At 37.6% G+C, this 16784-nt stretch overlaps 1 long non-coding RNA gene and 1 pseudogene across 1 annotated transcript in view; one reads left to right on the forward strand and one right to left on the reverse strand.

Annotated features, from left to right (window-relative positions):
- Positions 1-16784, forward strand: part of LOC147916087 (uncharacterized) — a 57772-nt gene that overhangs the window by 31744 nt on the left and 9244 nt on the right. The window lies entirely within an intron of this gene.
- On the reverse strand, positions 4440-4946 carry LOC147916088 (serglycin pseudogene; annotated as a pseudogene).

The following is a 16784-nucleotide window of genomic DNA, read 5'->3' on the forward strand; positions in this document are numbered from 1 at the left end:
CAAAGAGAAATGATATCACTCATTGATATTTTTGAGGTATCTGAAGGGGTTCTCCAAATAGCAACCCTCTTCCCTGAGCTGGTATTGGGCAGTCTTCACTCTATAAAACAAATAAGATTTACAATCTGAAGCAGCAGAAGAGAAGTCATTCTCTCTGGGTGTAGACTCACTCCCAAGAAGAAGGGAAATGCAAATGCAAAATTTACCAGTCAATAAGTTACTATGCTTCCCCAGATGCAGAATAAGTGAAGGTTGGCCAAGAGTGTTTAAGGAAAATCCATTCTAATGGAAAACATAAGTAGGGAAAAGGGATTTCCCTTAACAATAGTCAAGACCTGAGAATCCTAAGCCAAATTCTAACAATTCCTAATGTAAGTCATTATCTACCAAATTTCAACACCTGTTGAAACTTTTGGTTTTAGATGGCATGTTGAGCATATGGTAAATTCAGTCTATACTCCAACAAGTCATAAAATGTGTATTTAAAATTGCATTAATAAATATTCAACTATACTTGAAAACAGTAAGGGAAATTCTTGCTGAAGAATTGAGAGATTAATATATCCCTAAAAGAAGGAAGCAGACAGAAGAGACAGGAATAAACTAAGGTTGCAACCATAGACACAGGCCTTCCCCATAGAGATATATGCCAACCTCTGGGAGGCTCAGAGAAGATATTTGTTGCAGAAGGCGAGTGTAATGAGGAATCAGTTAACCTTTGAGGAGGGCCAACACTGAAAGAATGATAAAAATCCCAACAGATGAAAGAATTAGCACATATGTCACGGTATTAATAGAATAATTATAAAGAACTTTAAAGAAGTATGTTTCATACAGTCAGAGAGATAAAAGAGTATGTCAAATCCATATAACAAAAACAGTAAATAATGGAAAAATAGGCATATCTACAAATATAAAATATATAACTGTTGAAATAATATTCAATAAAGAGACTTCATAAAAATATTTGACTATAAGAATTAAAATTAAGTGAAATTAAACAGAATCACAAAACAAAAAGTAACGATAGGTGAAATATGAAAGAAAAATTAAGATACATGTTAGAGAGCTAAAAAGTCCAAATGTTAGAATTCCAGAGGACAGAACTGAAACAAGGGAAGGGAAATATGTAAGTCAATAATGGCCAAGAATTTCCTAAAACTAACGAGACACACATTCCCTGAGGTTTGTAGCAAAAAAATCACATTACTTGTCTGATATGAGCACTTCCCAGAAGAAGGTTAAATTTAAAATGGAAGGCATGGAGCAGATACAAATCCTCTTTGGAGGACTAAACTTTAAAATAGGGCTTAAAGATTTCCCACAAATAAAATTCCAAGAAATATGATCTCACAATAAAAATTACACAACACTCTAGGAAATAGATCACTATAAATAACTCAATGGAAACCAGAAACTGCCGAATCAGATCTGAAAAAATTGCCAATACTGAAATTAATAGATCCAACATATAAAATTAGCAAATTAGTATGTTTCAAAATTAAAGAGTGAAATAAAAATATGGTGAAGACATTATCAAAACTATTCGGGCAGTTTTGAAAACAAATGACTGAAACTTAAGGAGTGGAACAATAGATTAATTCTACTTGGAAGTTGAATGTATGATATCATATTAGACCTCATTCAAGAGAGAATAAGAGAACTGGGTGATAGATCTGAGGAATTACCCTAAAGGCATCAAAGAGATTTAAAGAGATGAAAAGTAAGAAAAAGAGTTAACAGGGAGGGAAGACAGTGAGGTCTTCCGTCTGTCTAAATAGAGTTTCAGAAGGAAAGGAAAAATAAAGAGTGGGGCAGAACTTTGAGAAAATAGTTTGGAAGTTCCTTAAAATGTTAAAAATAGATTTATTATATCATCAGCAATTCCACTCCTAGGTATATACCTGAGAAAAATGAAAACATGTGCCCACAAAAATTTGTGCACAAATGTTCTTGGCAACATTATTCATAGTAGCCAAATAGGACAACTCAAATGTCCATCAACTGATCAATGGATAAACAAAATTTGATACACCTATATGATGGAATTTTATTTGGCAATGAGTACTGATACATGCTACAACATGGAGAAACCATGTAAACATTATAGTAACTGAAAAAAGCCAGTCACAAAGGTCCATATATTATATGATACCATTTATATGAAATGTTCAGAACTGGAAAACTACAGAGACAGAAAGTAGATTATCAGTTGCCTAGGGCTGAAGGGGAGTGAGGGTGAGGGGAAAATGATAAGGTACATGCTAACAGGTACAAAGTTTCTTTCATATGCTGAAAAATGTGTAAATTAGTTATGATTATGGTTGCATAACTCTGCAAGTATGCTTAAAATCGTTGAATTGAACATTTCAAATGGGTGGGCTTTATAGTATGTAAATTATGTCTCAATGAAGATGTGTAAAAGAAAAGTGAAAGAACATTTAAAAAAATGGAGCAGAGGCAATAATTTAAAATAATAATGACTGGGAATTTTTTTTAATTAATGAAAGACACCAGTCCTTAGATTTAAAAATTCTAATGAATCCCAAGCAGGATAAATACATTTCAAAAAATCCACATTTATACATATCAAAATGAAATAGCAGAACAAGAATGTTTCTCAACTTGGTTCATCTGCTGTTTCCACATGATTAGATTCAAAATATGGATTGTGAGGGAATATCACAGAAGTGATTCAGTGTTCTTCTCACTGCATTCCTTCAGGTGATACACAATGTCAATTTGTCCCATCACTGGTGACGTTAACTTTGATCACTTGGGTAAGGGGGATTCTGCATAGTTTCTCCACTGAAAAAGTTACTATTTTTTCCCTTGGTGATAAGTATTTTGTGAAGGGGTAATTTGAGTAAATATCCCATTCTTCATCCAACTCTCACCCACTAGTTTTAGCCCAATGGTTACTATGTAATTCTATCATTCCTTCCATATCTTTTGTTGGTATTCTATTGTAAGAAAGAGTTTTCTTTTCTCCTAATTTATTTATTCTTTCATTTGTCTATTTACATTAGAGTGGAGTCATAGGTTTTTAATTCACTTAATGAGATATAATCCGTTACTGTCAATATTAATTTTGATGCTCAAAATGTTCCATATTTGTCAAGTGGAAGCACCTATAAACTTTAGACTTATCATAATTCTTTTACCACTTTCTTACTTTCTGTCATGAAAAGACATTAGACTCATATTTCCTGCCCAGCTCTGGAATCAGGCATTTCTTCAGGTAGTTCCTTTATTGAAGAATGGCATTTAGAAACCAAGATCTGGACACCAGGAGTACTCATCACCACTGGGGTTTTGCTGGAGTTTTCAGTGGACAGAGTCAGGAATTGTACATATGTACACACACACAGAAAATTACATCTATAGTTTTTCTACAGCTATCTTTATATATTGAAAACTATCAGTTCATGCCAGTACTTCCAATTCTAGTCCAACACCATAGGGTTCATTCTAGTTTTCTTCTTTCTCGTATTTGTAACCACTCCCCCCTGCCCCCCCAACTCTGAGAATGAAAAACCTGGCTTCCACTATCCTCAATATATGTATATATTTTCTCGATATCCACAATTGTAGCCAATCTCCTGAACTCAGCCTGTAGTTCTACTTAATCAGTCCCCTCTGGAAGGCCTTCACCCCAAACTGCTGCCCTACTTGGATGCCTTCCTCTTGTAGGCTATGTCTCCTGAGCCCTGACAGGAGGCTGCCTCACTCACTCACTTTCCTTGCATTGAACCCAATCTTTGTCCAGCTGCCTTTCTCACTCAGGTCTGTTTAATGGCTTTTTTTTTTTTTAAGTTATTTTTCTGCTTTAACAGTGTAACATTAGATATTCACAGATATCCAGAAAAAAAGGTAAAGCAGTATGAGCTATTGAAAGCACAGCAATGGATCTAAATTTGGATCTTAAGATTCCAATTGTAATTGTAATACACTTCTAGATAAAAACTGTCCATCAGCTATTCCAACACATGGAAAGATAATCTTATAGTAAACCACTTCACACCATAAATGTGTCAAATACCCATTCTTTAGATCCACTGTATAATGCATCTTGATTTTTTTTTACATAAGAAAAAAGGGCACATCTGTTAGTTACAATCAGAACCAGCTACCTGATGATTCAAGTATAAAATATTGTCTGTCAGTTTGTCTCTTAAATTGAATTTTTTAAAAATGATGTAATTTATTCTTTAAAGCAATATTGTAGACATGAGACATTTAGGAAATTTCATAATGAATTAAATTGGATATGACAGAAAGGCAATGCAGATACTTTCCAGAACAGAGTAGGTCACAGCATTAAAGTATCAGCTTATATCCTTTAAAAACTGTGAGAAAAAAGTGATGTAAATTTAAGCTTCATCTTCAGATGTCTTAAAATTCCTATAAAATTTTTTGTTCCAATATTGAACATTTAGCTACAGTACATAAAAGACGCTGACTACACAGCCAGGTGCCAATGTGGGGAAATTCCTATTCGATGTAACAAAATTCTCTTCTGATCCATTTTTCCCCAATGTCTTGGGTGACTGAGGTCAGATTCCCTTTGAGAGGCCTGAAGTTGTAAGAGAAAGCATCCTTTTCCTCTGGGGCTGGCATTCTGGTCTGATTTCAGTTAGGAAGCTGCTTCCAGAGCTACATCCAGAAGCTGATCCAGAAGAGTCCTCCGGAAGCCCTCTTTATCATATATCATCAGGTTCTCTTCTTTGAAAAAGGGTCAGTCCTTGGAGGGAGGATCATTGTGGATTTGTCTTGAGGCAGGACAAACAACGGTTCCTTTTCTTCAATGCAGTTTACAGAATAACCGTCTGGACTGCAGCCAACCCACTGTTTCTCCACATGGCAAAATCTTGTACCGAAGATTCCAGAAACAGGATTAGAGACAGCGCCAGGACAATTCTACTGCATTTGTGCAGCCTTTGCATCGTGATCAGCTGACTCCAGACTTTAGCCTTCTGCATAATCACCTCTCAATTAGAAAAGTAGCAGGATGGTCTCTGTCCCTTTTAGAAAATATTTCCAAACCTCAAGCCCTACTCAGGACACGTCACAATTCCTCTGATTTTTGTGTCCTTTTGGCTTTGAATGAGCTGGAAATCAGGACCAAGGGTAGGTTCTCCTCTCATTGGATTGCTGGACCTCAGAAAACACGTCAATCACTGTCCACCTCCCCTCAACTCCTGCCTCCGGCCAGCACATGCTGCTATGCCAAGGCCCTGAGCTGAGCAGGGCTTCAGGTTGGTTTGGATTCTGACTTTCTGGAGGCAAAGGTTGGGTTCTCTAGAGACCTGGCAAAATGTAGAATAAGAAAGCTTAAGAGTCTTTTGCACACAATAGGGCCACCTTCAGATCAGCTGACAACCTGGTGCAACAGAAGCTTAGAAAAGGCTTCTCAGGTCCATATGACCCAGAAAGACATAGATGAGTCCCTAATTGGCCTTTTGACCACAGGGCCTTTACACTTGCTGTTTGGACTGTCTGGAGTGCTCTTGCTCTAGGGAGCCATGTATCTAGTTCCTTTTCTCCTTTAAGACTTTTCTTAAACATCTTCTTATTGAGGTTATCCTAATCACCCTCTTTAAAACTATAGTCTTCACCCCCATTTTCCTTCTTTCCTTTGACAGCTTTACTTTTCTCTGTAGCATGAGAAATAATCATTTATTACATGATTTTATTTTGATTTTATTGTGTATTTTCCTCCCACTAGAATCAAGACTAGAATGTAAGATTTATGAAGACAAAGGTTTTTGTCATTTCATCACTGCTGTATCCCCAAAGCCTAGAACAAGCCCAGGCACGTAGGAGATTTGTTAAATCAAATGAAGGAAATCACAGTTTCCTCCATCCTTGTTGTCACAGGGGATGGTCCTTCAGCTACTCTCTTCTTGTTACTTTGATCCATCAATTCCCCTCCCTCTCTTACATCTCCAATATTTCCTTCTTCACATTCTCTTCTCTGTCCATTGACAACCATACTTAACTAACTACCCCTTCCTTCAACACTAATTCCTCCCTTACTCACTTCTGGAATTTCACTCATGAAAATGCATGTTTCATCTGCTGCCTCCACATTTCAGTCTCATTTACCAACAACTCACTAGTCTCTTCCTTCCATTCAATCATTTCTTTTAATCCTTATATTACTGACATTTCTGTAGCCTTTTACTGTGCTGATTGCTCCTGTTTTAATTGTCCTCTCTGCAACTTGTGACATTTCTCCTTATTCCTAACTCTGTGTCTATTCTTTCTTCTTTCCTGTGATTGGTTTCTACTTCTCTGACTACCTCGTAAATTTCCAAGATGCCATCCTCAATTCTCCTACCTTTCACTCTAAAAACTATTTAGGTGATCTCAACAAATCCTTAGATTCAATCACCAACTACAATACACAATTCTTTAACTTACATCCCCTGTCCAGAGCTTTTTCCTGAATTCAAGTATTATATTTCTCACCAGTGTGCCATTCAGGTGAGGAAGAAGAATGTGGTACAGAGGACAGACACATATATTGATCATTTTATTAAAATGTGATTAGGGCCATTTCAGGGTGAAAACAGGCTGTTACGGGTCCTTCCACTTAATAGCTATGTGGCTTGGAGAAGTTACATCTACTCTCTGTCTTCTCATCAGTAAAATGGGATAATAGTAGTATATACCTGATAGGGTGTTGACAGGATTAGATGATAGAATCCAAGTACAGCATTTAGAACAATACCTAGAACTAAGTATTCAATAAATGTTAGATGGGCTGGCCCCGTGGCTTAGCGGTTAAGCACGCGCGCTCCACTACTGGCAGCCCGGGTTCAGATCCCGGGCGCGCACCGACGCACCGCTTCTCCGGCCATGCTGAGGCCACGTCCCACATACAGCAACTAGAAGGATGTGCAACTATGACATACAACCATCTACTGGGGCTTTGGGGGGAAAAAAGGAGGAGGATCGGCAATAGATGTTAGCTCAGAGCTGGTCTTCCCCAGCAAAAAGAGAGGAGAATTAGCATGGATGTTAGCTCAGGACTGATCTTCCTCACAATAAATAAATAAATAAATGTTAGCTGCTGTTATTGTTATCATTAAAAAATTTTTTTTGCACATAGAAGAGGCCTTGAGCTCATACGAGGGTTTCAGGTAAGGCTTCCTGGAGGGACTTATCTCTCTACTGAATTTTAAAGAATGAGGAGGAATTGAACCAGTTGAAGAAGAGTAGGAAGGACATTTCAGGTACTGGAAATAAAATAAATAATGACACAAAGGAAGGAAGCATATGCTATGTGGGAGAAAATAAAAGCAGATGGATATTTCTAGAGTATAAATTTCAAGGTAGGGGGAATTGGTCAGAGATAAAACTGGAAAATTAGATAGAGGCCAGGTCATGGAAAGCCTTGAATGACATGCCAAGAAGAGTGGCTGTACGCTATGGGTGTTCAAAAATTTGAATTTTAAATATGGAAGTCATTAAATTATTATTTTTTCCTACTAAATAAAATCACTGTGGCAGCAAATGGTACAATGTCATTAAGAGTGACAAATCAAAAAGTAATGCATTGAGTTACGCAAAAACTGAGAGGACTGTGTCCATAATAACATGTAAGACATCTCTTAGGAACTGCCCAAAATAGTTTTGAGGGATGATGGAGATGCCATACTAATTATCTGGGGCCAAGTCTGATAAATACTGATTATGACTGCTCCCATGGCTGGATCAAACACAGGTTACACAATGAACTCTAATGTGTCAAATAGTAGTTAAGTGCAATCATCGAAATATAAGTAAAGTACTATGGGGACAAAAAGAAATTTAGACAGGTAGAGACAGAATATCACGGAGGTGTGGAATCCTAAATTGTACTCAATGAACATCCATTGTGAGAAATATGGAGGAGTGTTATAAAATTAAGCTTAAAACACAGCTTGGTGGTAGATTGTGAAAAGTATTTAGTCTCTTGTCAACAGTTTTTGTTTTCTTCTATATAGGTATCAGAAATTTATATTTTATCATTTATTGGTTTCTGAATTTTTTTTAATTGTTATGGAATAAAGGAATGAAAGAAATGAAATTACTATGGAGGTACATAAAATTAAATGCTGGACAACATATTTGACTTCTGATTTTCTCATTATATGTATTAGGTAGTAGATTTAAAATCTCCTTCACTTCAGGAAATGGGAGAAAGAGAATACCAATCAGATGAGAACTGAGATCTTACCTGTAAAACATCCTTTACAATATATTCATTACATTTGTAACTGACCCGTATAATATGTTGACCGTGTTTATTGCAGTTATTAATTCGGAATTTCTACAGCAGTAGGGTGAAGTAAGATGTCAAAACCGTTTAGTGGAGTCTAGATTCTGATTAAGAATATGTGTGCTGAGTAGTTCACTCATTCAAAGTAATCACAGGTAATAATAATCCATCTTATGTTTATATACCATATTTAATCATGAGAAAGTCCAGAGCATTTGGTAAACTAAAATTATTCCCTGGTTCAGCCATACCAATAATTGTACTGAGTGAAATAGCATGATACAAACTACAGGAACCTAAAAAAGATGCATGTGTTAAAATGCCTGTTTTAAAATAAATACTGTTAGTTCAAATTAATGATCTTGTTTATACACAGAATAGAATCTTAGAATCATAGCATCTTAATAAAGCAAGACGGGACCTTCGCGATCACCTTCACCAACCACTTCATTTTACAGATGAGAAAACTAATTTCTACAATTTCGATTTCTTGCTAGTTCCAACTAAATTGCAACACTATCTTCATGCCATTGCTTGCAAAAATGATATTATATTATTTACTAAAGTGATATGAAAAGTACGTATTACTGAATGTGTATTACTACCACCGCCACCACCACCACCCAATTCAGAAATTCAGATCCCAAAAGCTCCACCTATAAACTACTCAAGATGGTGCCAAGTTTATTGCCAAGAGGTACTTCTGAGGGCCAGAAATGGGTCAAGGTAAGGAGTGATGTTAGTCATGTAAAATTGGAGTGCCCTCCATCCCTATGTTGACTCCCCAAATGTACTTGCCACTCTTTAATCAAGAGAAAAAGCTGATGAGAAGCTCTTTGTCATCATTGGACGGTTCAGAAACCCTCCAAAGTATACAATGCCCCAGAGATTGTCCCAACATTTGAACTGAGGACTGTTTTTAAGACCTAATTTCATCTGCCAACTCTGCCATGTTGAGAGCAGGCCCTGAAGTTCAGAGAACTATCCCACCACACTGGCTAATTTCAGGTAACTTCCCTTCCCTGCCTCCTGCTTTGTTATTTTTTTCAATAAAAGTGTTGATTCAAACTCCTTCTATGAGATACTGGCTATGTTTTGGGTTTTATCTTCTCTTTCTAATTTTTTTTGCACATCTAGGTCCTTCCTATTCTAAAAGTCCCAGCCCACAATTCCTCTCACGTCTTGACCATCCCAGCCAGCACTTAGGGATCTAGCCTTTCTGTAAGCTCAGAGTATTCTTTTTCACGTCTTTCTCACTTAATTTTACATGATCATAACTTGTTACTTAACTGTTGCATGAGAATGTTTTGTCTTCTTAAATTAGTTATAAAGGTCAAAAACCTATATGTCTTTCATATTCCCTCAGTGCCTACCAGCATCCTAAAGACATTTTGGGCCCTCAATGTATAAATTTTGATGCTAAACCATGGATTTTGTTTACACTGTTTAGCTAAAATCTGTCTAAATAGTGACAGGTTCTTTTTTGTTTGTTTGTTTTTGGTGAGGAAGATTAGCCCTGAGCTAAGATCTGTTGCCAATCCTCCTCTTTTGCTGAGGAAGATGGGCCCTGAGCTAACATTCATGCCCATCTTCCTCTATTTTACGTGGGACACCTGCCACAGCAGGGCTTGATAAGCGGTGCGTAGGTCCACGCCCCAGATGTGAACCTGAGAACCCCGGGCCGCCAAAGCAGAGCGTGCAAACTTACCCACTACGCCCTGGGGCTGGCCCAGTGACATGTTCTTAAAAATCAATACTCCAATATTTTAGAATGGCATAAAAATGACTATAGATGATCAATTTGATTAAAATCAAAGTTTTTGATTATTCTTTAATAATTTTTCTATTCATAGAGTTAAGGCCATAGATTCACAGTGCTTGAAACTCACTCAAAAAGAGCTGCCCTAGGTGCTGGCCTGGTGGCATAGTGGTTAAGATCGCGCTCCACTCAGGCAGCCTGGAGTCCGTGGATTCAGATCCCGGGCACAGCCTTATGCACCGCTCATTGAGCCATGCTGTGGCAGCATCCCATATACAAAATAGAGGAAGATGGGCACAGATGTTAGCTCATGGCCAATCTCCCTCACCAAAAAAAAACAAAAACAAAAACAAAGAGCTGCCCTAAAAATACGTTAAAAGAAAATTTTTTCTTTAAAAAAATTCAACAAATATCACATGAGTGAAGTAAGAACCATTTTCCTAATTATTCCAATGATCTTGAAGAGAGGCAGTGAAGTTCAATGCCATTAACACGAGCTTTGGGTTTAGATGGACATGGGGTGAGGTTGCAGCTCACTAACTTATCATATGTGTGACTTTGGGAACATTACCTTGCTGAATCTGTGTCATTATGTATAAAATGGGAAGAATAACATGTCCTTCATTGGGTTTAAGAAACTTAAATTAACTGAGGAATGTAAAGTACTTAGTCTGTAGTATCTCAAGTATCTGTTGAGCCAAATTTCAGATTGAATTTCTAGCTGTGAGTGCTTAATATGGGAGTTCATAACACCACTCCCTCGATGATGTCTGCATTGAACACATGTTCACCTATACCTCTTATATATAGCGACATACATGGGGAAAGAAAAAGATTTGTTTGATACCTCCATGACAAGCGAGAAGAGGGAAAGTGTGGTGGAGAAGTCAGTATAGCGTCTGTTTACTACAGTGGTAGTCTCCAAATATGACCACCAACCATTCTTCCTCTCCTAGATGCACATGACTTTCCTCACATTAAGAGATGGAGTCTCCTTCCCCATCCTATGAAACTGGGCTGGGCTTGTGACCTGCTCTGACCAATAGAACATGGTGGAAGTGATATTCTGGGACTCAAGAGATATATCAGCTTCTATGTTCTCCTTTTTGGAAAATTCTGTCTTGGAGACTAGCCACCATGTTGTGAGGAAGCCCAATCTAGTATAATAAATAAGTAGAGGCCACATGGAAGGAAGCCCTAGAGAATGAGATACCATCTTCAATATTCCAGTCCATCTGAGTCCCCAGCTAAATGGATTCACATAAGAGATCCCAGCCAACATCACATATAGCAAAAGAGCTGCCTATTAACACATCTACCCTGCCTTAATTCCTGACCCATAGAATATTAAGAAATTATAAAATATTGTTTTAAGCCACTAAGTTTGTGGATGGTTTGTTACACAGCAACTGGTACTTGGAAAAACTACCCACATCTAGGAATTATATCCAATCCTTATGGAAAAGGAGTTCTACGCAGAACTCAGGATTGCTCTAGTTCACTGGGGCCTTCAGGATATGCAGTATATTGTGCAATGTGAGGATCTAAAGCCTTGGGGACCATAGGGCACTGCACCCTGAAAGTGGAAGCAGCAAATCCAGAGTCAAGAACAGCAGTGGCCTCCCTGGGGTGACCTTCCAGACAGCAACTCCAATAAGGAGGCTTGTAAAGAGTTACAGGAGCATGCCTGTCCCTGAGCACATGTGAGCCTTCCCTGGAGGCTGCCATAAACAGTGGACAGGGACAGATATTGAGGTCCTGTGGGTGGCAACAGGCGATCCTGTTGTGAATATGAGCTCATAATGAATAGACTTGCAAAAACCAGCAGCCTAGTTCCAAGGAAGGGGTTCATATTGGTTCAGCGTAGAATAGGCCCCTGCTTTTGGACCAACCAACTTAGGGGAGGGAGTTGACTGTATTGTATGAATGTGGCTACTGGAAGTTAGGTGTTAACAGGTGTTAAGTGCACAAAATAGTAACAAATCCAGAGGGATGGAAAAGGAGGCTGGTAATGGCTCCCCTCCCCAAGTGAGGGCCCTGTAAGCAGGCCAGTGAGGTGGGAGCACTTGACTTGACTGTGGCCACTTTGGGCCCAGCACCGTCTGAACAACAAGCTCCCAGGCAGGAGAGTACCATGTGGATGGTAGGAATGCAGGGGAGGGCATAACTCAGCTGATGCTAGTCTCATTGCTTATTTGTACCTTTTAAGAGCTTATTTTCTGAATTGCAATTCTTTATTAACTTGCCTCTTATTGAAGATCAGAATGCTCTCTACATCTCTAGATCATGGAAAGTTCTTGGTACAGGAGCCACTCGATAAATATTAATTCCCTTGCCCCACACCTCATTGGTGAATTCTATGCCTGTCATTAGTCTTGTTTCTAGCAGTATAGCCATGCGATCTGGTTTTTAATGATAATAAGTAAGATGTGTTTGGCATTTTAACATTTTTCAAAGTACTTTGACACAGTTATAGAATTTATCTCTACACTGTGATGTAGGCATTTTATAATTTTAACCTCTCGACAGAAAAGGAAGACTCAGAGAGGTTACGTATCTGGTGTGTGGATTTTCTAAGGGTCAGAGGGGGCTGGATAGTAGAGGAACATTCTTGTCCAGGGGGTCAGGAGTACCAGCGAGGGTGTGATCCAAGACAGAATCACATTACAGGCAGCCTAATTTGAAACTGGGAAGTTTCTAAGGTGAAGAGTGAAGTTAATAAGCAGTAGATTTGGTAATTCTGAGAGTGGGCAGCAGAAGTGTGCCATGCGTACCATGCTGGTTGCCTTGAGTGGATGCAGGACTTTGTTACTAGCAGGCTGCCCATTTAAAATGGTTCCCAGAACGAATTTTAAAGGCAGAGATGTATGGCTGCTTAAGGAAGTCTGACAGTATGGAAGGGTCTAGTACGGAGGTTGAGACCCAGGAGGCGCTCAAACTTGTGCAATTCCTCCAAATCTTCATGATTTGTGCTTATCCCAACTCACGTCATCCTGCCACAACCACAGATATGCTCTGCCTCTGAATCCCAGGCTGCCACTTGTTAACTGTGAAACCTTGGGCCACTTTTTTAACCCCTCTCATGCCCCACTTCCTTCCTTGTAATATGACATCATGTTTTCTGTCTCATAAGGGAAAGAGTGAATAAGACAACATATAAAGCAGGGATCCTAATGCCTGGTGAAAGAAGGTCTTCCTACACATTATCTCCCCTAATCTCGTCAGTAGCAGCAGGAAAAGACTCTGAATCCTTCTTAATCCCATTACATTATTAATAATGGAAAACATTTAACTAGAAAATGGATTAATTTTTCCCGTGCAATTTACACACAGCCCTGAAGAATCTGGGCCTCTTGGAATATTAACTCTAGAATGAAGATATAACAGCAATACATTGCATACACCACATCTTAATTTGGGAAAGTTATTTAGCTTATTTAAGCCACAGTGACTTCATCTTTAAAATGGATATAATAATACCTCCTTCCTAGAGTTGTAAGGATTCAATGTGTACTTAGCATTAGTGTAAATGTAAAGCACTTTTAGCACGCTTACAGGACATTTGGTCCTTTCCAAATGGTCCATAAGACATTTGGCCAATACCAAAAGGCCCTTGATATCTAGTTCTGTCCAAAATGTCCCTAAAATATTTGGTCCATAAGACATTTGGTCCACATCAAAAGGTCCTTGATATCTTGTCATATTTGGTTCTGTGCAAAACGTCCATGGACACATTGGGTCCACATCAAAGGGTCTTTGATATTTGCAGGGCCATTTGGTTCTGTCCAAAACTTCCATCAAATATTTGGTCCAGGCCAAAGGGCCTTGATATTTGGTCATATTTGGTTCTGTTCAAGATATCCATGGAGACATTGGGTTCACACCAAATGGTCCTTGATGTTTAGTCCTGTCCAAAACCATTTGGCATGGACCAGTATGCTCATGGACATTTTGGACAGGACCAAATGCCTGATGGACCAAATGTCTTATAGACCAAAAGTCTTATAAACATTTTGGACAAAATCAAATATCAAGGACTTTTTGGTATGGACCAAATGTCTGCTAATTGTTAGCACAGTACTCATCACATAGCAAGTGCTCAATAAATGTTAGCTAATGTTATGATTATCTAAGCCTCAGTTTACTCCCCTGCAGATTGGGTATTGTAATATCTACTTTGAAGGGTATTTTGAGGATTAAAATGAATGTATGTAGATCAATAACTGGTACATAGTAAGCACAGAGCCAGTGCTGCTTCATTCTTTCTTCTTATAAATCATTGCATAATTAAGATAGGTGCTCAAACAAATGCTAGCCTTTATTGTTCATAAGTACTTGGTATTTATATCCAATGGAAGATACTCCTGTCATTTAGGGATTAGGACATGTGGATCTCTGGCTGTTTTTTGGGAGAGGAGGGCAGGTGATTTAAGGAAAGGTAAAGCAATTGAAGGATTTAATATGCAAGACCATATCTTCAACTGCAAGAAATTTAAAATTGCTAATTGCCAATAAATATGAGTAGGATTTAAGGTGACACTCTTAAGACATCTGTCATAGGCCGTGGTGTCCCAGCCATATACGTGTGAATGCACGTCAATCCACACCATGTTTTCCACACCACGCAGGAGATGGTGGAGATCTTGTCTCAGTCTCCTACATCTTTAAGAACAAAGAAACTATTAAATGTTGTTTATTACAATATTTCACTTTTTATACATGAGTTAGGCTACATGATATATCCTGGTGTGGGTTCAAAGATTAGTGAAAATAATACTCCAAATTGGCTTGAGGCACTTTCAGTTTGGTGTTCTACCAAATCAGCAATCCAAGAACTATATGAGAAAATGATAAAAATCAATGAGAAGACACACCTCATGGTTCTTTCCAGAAGTTAGATGGTCAACCTTATGGATCCAAGAGCTGAGTTCTCTCCATTAGGCTGGAACACGTGGCTTGTCAGTGTTCAAGCGTCTAGCTTTATCATTTATGCCAGTCTTGCCATGCCACAGCTACACATTTCTATGTTCTTATGTTATCTAGATTGCAAAGAGACTTTGCCACCCAAGGCCTGCCAAAATATGTCATTTTCCACTTTATAGCACAACAGCTTATGTTAGACTTTGATCATCTGCTTGTAACTATTTTTGAACAGTTACCTTTAATGTAAAGAATTGCAGAATAAGCATTGTTCTTGTTGTGGATCTCCTACACAAAAAGTACCCAAGAGGAAAAATATTGGCATTTAAAATGAAAGAAATAAAAAATACATAACCTGTTTAATATATAGATAAAAAGGAGAATTCAAAATTTTGCTCATAAAGAATTCATTTTCTAAGAAACAACTTCAATTAAAAATATCTGACAAATAAAAACACAGAGAATTTTAAAACATTTTGACAAAAGATTTAATAATTTAACAACGCTTTTCTTCTTTTCCTTTGAAAGAGTATAAAAATGTAAATCTCATTTACTTAAATGCAATAATGTAACCTTATAGAATTATTTTTAAAATGAATAATATTTCTAAAGTTATGTCATTGAACAAGACTAGAGACTTTAAATACAGCAAAGAAAAGTAAAATCTAAAGTATTGTGGAATGAAATCAGATATATGATTGACAGATAAATTTATAAGGAGATAACCTAATGCTAATGAAAAAGAATTCAGAAAAAGAATACTTCTATAAACCTAGGAATTTTGTAATTTTTGTGAAGATTTAGAGGACTACTAAGAATGTAAAGCCTTAAACCAAGAGGTAAAGGTTTAGACAAACTAAAAACAATTCTAAGAAAAAATTTTTTAAATGTTTAATTTGAAAGAAACATCTTCTGTGAAGCTCATATCTTGATGGGTAGTAAAGTTGTGCAAATGTAGTTATATATTCCCATTCAAACCATTCAAATTTCATAGGTAAATGGGTCAGGCAAATGTTTCATCCTTGTGTCATTCTATGGCAGAGAGAAGTTTGCAGTCAATATGTACCAGTTTGTTACACACCACATGCTCTCATCTGTACTTGGAAATAGAGAAAAAGAAGAGGAAAGGACTTGGGCTCTTTCTTTCTGTTGCCAGGATTTTTCTCACCCTCCCTGATCGTGTCTTACACAGAGCAAGTGCTCTAGTAGATCAGAAAAGAGGATGGTGTGACATGAGAGCCCTTGAAATAGCTGTGGATAAACATCTACCAGCATATTTCTTATGAACCTTGGTCCTCTAAGATCAAGGGATTTCCAAGAGACAGTTCTGGCTCCCCAGAGCTGCTTAATTCCATTACAAGTGCTTTCTTCAGCCACAAGGATGAGTGTGAATAATAATAATAATCAATAGCCAATAACCCCAAAATTGTTCCATGAGTAAATATTTACTTATTTATCAACTCTTGCATCAAGAATCTGAGTTTCTACTGTAATCCCATTTACTGTTGTAAAAATTATCAAAAAATGATAAAACATAAATTATATCAAATGTTTATTTATTGGGAACTCCTTGCTGATTTAGGACAAAATCACTTTATCTTAGGTTTTGTTGTAAAGAATCTGCAGAAACTAAAAGATTAAAACAAGAGAACTTAAAAAAACATTCTCCTTGTTGTATCTCTCTTGTTCATCTGTACGTGCAGAATAACTCCTGAAAATGGAACAAGTAGTATGCTAGTTGTGTAGACAAAATCCTATTCTTAGATTGACCTCAAAATAGCCAGGACAATTGTCCCCAAACTCTTGGATATTCTTAGCTCAGAGGAAACCATATTC

The sequence above is a fragment of the Ceratotherium simum genome, chromosome 10, assembly GCF_057802395.1.
Source record: "Ceratotherium simum simum isolate JZ-2026a chromosome 10, ASM5780239v1, whole genome shotgun sequence".
Lineage (NCBI taxonomy): Eukaryota > Metazoa > Chordata > Mammalia > Perissodactyla > Rhinocerotidae > Ceratotherium > Ceratotherium simum.